This window comes from Eumetopias jubatus, unplaced genomic scaffold (genome assembly GCF_037043125.1).
Source record: "Eumetopias jubatus isolate StellerSeaLion01/CBP00866 unplaced genomic scaffold, mEumJub1_p1.0 scaffold_2, whole genome shotgun sequence".
NCBI lineage: Eukaryota > Metazoa > Chordata > Mammalia > Carnivora > Otariidae > Eumetopias > Eumetopias jubatus.
In genome coordinates, this window is record NW_028274808.1 from 26,389,599 (window position 1) to 26,396,617 (window position 7,019).

The following is a 7,019-nucleotide window of genomic DNA, read 5'->3' on the forward strand; positions in this document are numbered from 1 at the left end:
GTTACTGTTTTCAAAAATTCCTTAATTGGTTCCCTATGCACCCTTTCTGTATGGTTGTCGTTTGTCTTAAATACCATTAGGATTATTTGTTTCTGTTCCTGTTCTATTTGCAGCTTTTATCCCACATCCCAATGGATTCTATTTACTAATGTGTTTGTTTATTTATTTATTCTTTCAGGGTGTGAAGAATACACATGTTTCTAAAAATCGAAACCATACAAAAAGCTTACTCAAGAAAAAGCGTGACTTCCCTCACCCATTCTACCTCCCTGAACGTGACCAGTCTCATTTATTTCTGGTCTATCCTTCCTATCATTCTTTTGACACAAATAAACAGACATGTAAATATTTTCTTATTTCCCATTTCTTTGTTACACGAAAGGTAGTAAAACATAGAGACTCCTTTGCACACAGCTTTTTCATGTAACAATGCATCTTGAAAATTATTCTGTATCAGTCCACTGGGAGATGTTCATTCTTCTTTTATAGCTGCAGAGTACTCCATTGTGTGGATCATGGTTTCTTCAACCCCTCTTGTATACAGCCCTTGGGCTGTTTCCAATATTTTAAACAATGCTACAGGGCATAACCTGGTGCATATGTATTTTCATTTTGCTGGAGTTTATCTGCAGGATAAATTCTTAAGAGTGTAATTGCTGGGTCAAAATGTAGTGTTTTTTTGGTTGTCAGTTTTTTAAAGATTTAGGTATTTGAGAGAGAGAGAGCGCGCGCGCGCATGAGCGCATGAGCAGGGGGAGGGGCAGAGGGAGAGAAACTCAAGCAGACTCTCCAATGAATGGGGAGCCTGCCCGGGGCTTCATCACAACCCCGAGATCACAACCTGACCTGAGACCAAGAGTCAGGTGCTTAACCGACTGAGCCACCCAGGTACACCCAAAAGGTAGTTTTAATTAGATAATGGGGTTATTACATATTGCCAGAATCCCCTTCAAGGCACTGTACCGGTTTCCATTCTCACCAACAATGTTCAAATTGAGTATATTGTCATACTTTTTAATTTTCACCAATCCGATAGGTGAGAATTGGCATTTCAGTGAAGTTGTAATTTGTATTTCCCTAATTACGGATGGGGTTGAACTTTTTCTTTCGGGGGGAGTGAATATTTTTCACATATTTAGGCTATTTTTGGATCTTTTTTGTGTGTGATCTTTTATCTTTTTTTTTTCTATGCAGTCTTGGTCTTCTTTCCCTTAATTTTAAACAGTTCTTAATACATTGGGGACATTATCCCTTAATCTGTGATAAATGTTGCAACTATCTCCTCGCAGTTTATCAGGTATATTTTGTTTTGTTCATTTTTTTGGCAAAAGATTTTATTTTATTTTATTTTTTTTTAAGATTTTATTTATTTATTTGAGAGAGAGAATGAGAGACAGAGAGCATGAGAGGGAGGAGAGTGAGAAGGAGAAGCAGACTCTCTGCTGAGCAGGGAGCCCGATGTGGGACTCGATCCCGGGACTCCAGGATCATGACCTGAGCCGAAGGCAGTCGCTTAACCAACTGAGCCACCCAGGCGCCCAAAAGATTTTATTTTAATCAAAAGATTTTTACCATCTTTTTACTTTTTTTGTTTTGTTTTGTTGTTGCCTCTGGCCTTTGAGTCTTAGAAAACCTTTCCTCACATACATGTAATAATAGATTTACCTCCTGCTTTCTTCTAGTACTTCTTATGATTTTATTCTTTAAAAATTCAGATGATGGGTTTTGTACCCCTTTTTACAAAGTTTATATTATATGTGAAGACTTTCTTGTCTTGTCTTGATAAAAATTATCTGAAGAGGGGCGCCTGGGTGTCTCAGTCATTAAGCGTCTGCCTTCGGCTCAGGTCATGATCCCAGCGTCCTGGGATCGAGCCCCACATCCGGCTCCCTGCTCAGTGGGGAGCCTGCTTCTCCCTCTCCCACTCCCCCTGCTTGTGTTCCTGCTCTCGCTGTCCTCTCTGTCGAATAAATAAATAAAATCTTTAAAAAAAATTTTTTATCTGAAGATACGGTTTTTAAATGCTCCATTTTCTTTGAGTGGGATTGATTATAATTGCTTGATTTATCTGTTATTGTTGGACATATCGGTAGCTTCTACTTTTTTGATAATCTAAGTAACACTGTAATATATATGTATTAGGATATATATGGATATATAAGGATATATATACATATACATAAATCTTTTAACAAGTCTATGATTGTTTCCTTAGAATAAATGTCTAGAAAAGTAAAATGGACAATTTTATGCCAATAGGCAGGCGAATCCATCCACTAGTGATGGTACATCCATACCATGGAATACTACTCAGCAATGAAAAGGAAAAATCAGATGCATGCAACAACATGGATAAATCTCACAATCATCATGTTAGGTGAAAAAAATAGAGACCAAAAGAAAAAAAAAAGGATGAAATGTATTATGTAATTTATATAAAAATCTTAAAGATGTAAATTAATCTATAGCGACAGCAAGTACAGTGGTGGTTTCTTGCGGATGGAGGTGAAAAGAGCACTAGATTATAAAGGAATAGATTATAATAGATTATAAAGGGAATGGATGTTATATAGAAACATTTGGGGGACATTTTCTTGATTGATGATAGTTTCATGGGTGTGTGTGTATGTCAAACTTATCAAGTCGTGCCCTTTAAATATGTGCAGTTTACTGCATGCCCATTATACTTCTTTAAAATTGTAAAAAAAAAAAAAAGATATCAGGCCAAGTGGACCGGGAGAAAACAGATAACAGGCATTTCAAAAGCCCTTAATACTTATGGCCAATTCCTGGCCATCTTACACTTTATGGAGTAGATATGTATAACCACTTCTCCACAATAATTAGCAGCAATTTGGCATCTTTAAAAATCTTTGTTTTTACCAACAAATATCAAAACAATCTAAGATTGTTCTAAGGGGAATTTCATTAATAATGCAGTCCAATATTTTCATATATATGTGTGACTTATATTTCGTCTTCTGTGAATTATATAGGTTGACCATTTTGCTAAATTTTCATTGATTTTTAAGATTTCTTTTTATAATATACCATACCTTCATTCCTGTATGTTGCAAATATTTCTTTAAATTTGTCTTTTGCAAAAAAAATTAATAATAAAATAACAAATTTGTCTCTGCTTTCTTATGTTGTCTATGACATTTTTAGATGGACAGAACTTTTTTTTTTAAGATTTTATTTATTTATTTGACAAGGGGGGATCACAAGTAGGCAGAGCGGCAGGCAGAGGGAGAGGGAGATGCAAGCTCCCTGCTGAGCAGGGAGCCCGATGCGGGGCTCGATCCCAGGACCCTGGGATCATGACCGGAGCCTAACTGACTGAGCCACCCAGGCGCCCCAGATGGACAGAACTTTTAAAAGATGCATACAATCAAATGTGGTGATTTCCTTCATGGCTTTTGTTAGAAAATTCAACCACATTCTGAAAGCAATTCATTTTATTTTCCTAATGTTTGTTTAATTTCAATTTTTATACTTAATCTCCTTATTCCCCCCTGGAATTTACTCAGGTGTATGCTAAGAAAAAAAAAATCTAACTTTTTTTCCCCCACACGTAGTAAAACCTATTTCTGAGGATCATTTTGGTGATATTTCTTTTTTTTTATTGTTATGTTAATCCCCATACATTGCATCATTAGTTCTTGATGTAGTGTTCCAGGATTCATTGCGTATAACACCCAGTGCTCCACGCAGAACATGCCCTCCTTAATACCCATCACCGGGCTAACCCATCCCCCCACCCCCTCCCCTCTAGAACCGTCAGTTTGTTTCTCAGAGTCCATCGTCTCTCATGGTTCGTCTCCCCCTCCGATTTACTCCCCTTCCATTTTGGTGATATTTCTAAAGAATAAACGGCCATTAAAAAAAAAAAAAAAACCAACCCAGGGATTTGTAGTTCTATTGTCCTAGTCGTTCTATGTGTAAAGTATAGTAATTTCCACCCCATCACTGTGTCGCACATAGGAAACATTAGCTTACGCCAAACTGAGCTGGCTCCTGCTTACACTCATGATAAGCATTTTGAGAAAAGGATGTGATCCCCCGATGCCCTGAATTAATGCACCAACAAGGGCTTGAATCAATTACATCTGTAGCCTATCCAGAGCTAAAATGAAGCACTTTGGCAGAAACATGCTCACTGATGACATTCTCAATGTTATCCCTAAGCCTCTTGTTTTTCTCTTTTTCCAAACCCTCTATGGACCATTCATCAGACATAAGGGTGGTAAATCAGATCAACTGCAAGACAAGGTGAGGGAAAGAGGAATGGATAGTAAAGTTCACCAGCTTAAAAGAGAACCTACAATTAATTTCACCTGCATGAATTTGACTCCAGAGTTTTCCCTCTATATGCTATCCCTATATTTATTCCTTAAACACCAATGTTTAAGAAAAAAATGTGATGTACTGACTCTCACCTTTACAGACTTTTTAAGTATTGCAGATATAACTCCTAGCACCTAATATGTGAAACCTCAAATCTATATAAAATATAAATTAGAGGGTCTGTTTGCTACTACAAAATTAGCAACTTTACGAATCCTTTTAAAGAGTTAGCTGTCCCAGTGCACTTAAACTCTGACTGAACTGACAAAATACAATGTTCACAGGTGGAGAAAATTAAGCTCATGCCACTTCTGTTTGGCTTTTAGTCTATATATAGCTGAACTTCTACCCAGGAAACACTGGAATCATCTTTTTGACCTTCATCTAGAAAGTATTTTGTAAGTGGTCTCACCATTTTAATAATATAGGAACCTTTATAACATTTTATGATCACAGGCTTGGATACACCATTGGTTACATTATGCACTTATAAAACAGTCACTAAATAAGAACATTGCATCCTTAGCAAAGATTCTGCCAAACATGGTCAGCTTTATTAGCATTTGCAGCCTTGTGGACATTGGTTCTTCTCTTCTCTCCCAGGAAAACCTACGCAAACATTTGGAAGAATCTCTGCAGAGCCTAACAGTGCTAATATGATTGGTGAACCCTTCTTCTTGAAGCGCTTGTATTTTGGGGGTCTGTCCCCCCAGGGGTGGGGTCATGCTCCTCGTGTGTCTACTGGTATACCTAATCCTGTTGGATTTGCTATACCAAAACACCATAGACGGGAACCTTAGGAGTCCAAGATCAAGGTGCTGGTAGATTCCTTGCCTGGTGAAGGCCTGCTTCCTGGTCCATAGATGGCCATCCTGCTGAGCCTTCCCATGGCCAAGGGGCAAGGGAGCTCTCTGAGGTCTCTTTTATAAGGGCACTGATCCCAGACATGAGGCTCTACCCTCATGACCTAATCACCTCCCGAAGACCCCACCACCTAACACCATCACAGTGGGGGTTAGGTTTCAACATAAGAATTTTGGGGGGGGGGGCCACAGACATTCAGTCTGTAGTGGGGCCTCAGAACAGTTTTAATGCTATGGATTCCTTTTTAGTTTGAGGCCAATTCTTAGCCACCTGCGGGGTGGGGGCCTCTCTTTGGAGAGGATGGAACCTTAGCTTTTTTAGTGCGTGGAGAAAGTTTGGGGAGGAGATAGAAGAGAAGTGGCATTGGGAGAATTCTGTCTCAGAGAGTGGCAGGGAAAGAATTCACGGCTTTTGCCAGATGCTGAAAGAGGAGGCGCGGCGACTCAGACATCTACCTAGTAAGGCTTCAAGGATTCTAGGGGCTGATTGCAAATCCTGCCTTGTGGGCCTATCTTCCTCCCTCCTCCCTCTGCCCTCCTCCCCTCCCCACTTCCCTACCTTTCAGCAGGAGTACACAGTCTGATGGAGACAGCTCAGGGTCCCTAGGCACCCCCCGCCTCCAGCATTTATAATACAAGGGTTCTCTGAAGGTGCGACCCGGGCCAGCAGCACCAGCAACACGTGGGATACCCAGACTGAATCAGAAAGTCTTGGGGTGGAGCCCAGCCGTCTAGGGTCTAAGAAGGCCATCGGGTGATTCTGAGCATGCTGAATTTTAAGAATCGTTGCTATTAGGTAATTGTGTGTTAACTTGTCTCTCCTCTCAAGACCGTGTCTTAAGGGCAGAGACCAGTGTTTTTCTCAACGCCTTCAAAGTACAGAATAGCAAAACTGTTTGGGGAATGAATGAACGAAGCCCACGAATTCCTGCCCAGTCTTAACTGTTTAATAAATGCTCGGTAAATACTTTTGACAGCATCAGACTCAAGGTGAATCTCTAAGGACCAGAGCCAATGAGTCGCTGAGAAAAATCCTTCCCCTACCCTGGAAATAAAAGACATCTAGCTGTGAAAACAAACATTTCTCCAGAATCCATTTAGGACTCATTTAAGTAAATGTTTTGTTTTGTTTTGTTTTTCCTGATGGGAAATGGAACCGGTTTCATTGTAAAACAATTAGAAAAATGCAAAGAAAGTATAAAAATGAAAATTAAAATGGATCTCTTACTCTACCACCTTCTGAGTCTTGTCTATGTACTTTTATATATGTCCCTCCATTGTGATGTTAAAAATAAAAAATAAATCTTTTCTTTATACTGAAATGCAACACCTGCTCAGAAAGTTTGGAAAATACGGGACAGCGTCACAGGGAAAATAACATCACCGATAATTTCATCACTCAGAAACGTTAATGCCTGAGGAATCTCCCTCCAGACTCCGTGTGTGCCTTTGTATGTTTTTTTAAAACCTGGATAGGCTCGTAACCTCCTCCTCTGTGATTCTACTCCCCAGCTCCAGCATTTCATACGTGATTTCTTCCTGCGCTGTGTAATATACAAGGCATACTCACAATGAACTTGCAGGAAAGCCTGTGTTCTGGATATGGCCCAAAGACCCAAAGCTTGAATCTACTCTCCGATTTTCCTTAGCACTACCCTGACTTCTTAAAGGATGAGTTACTTTAATGGGCAAAATGCTGGGAACTTCTTAAGTCTTGGGCTCTCACTGAATAAGAAGCCTGTTCTATTCCAAGGAAAAGTATGAAGATCACTGGGCTTTCCGTGGAGGATGAGCTGGGCTGACATCAGT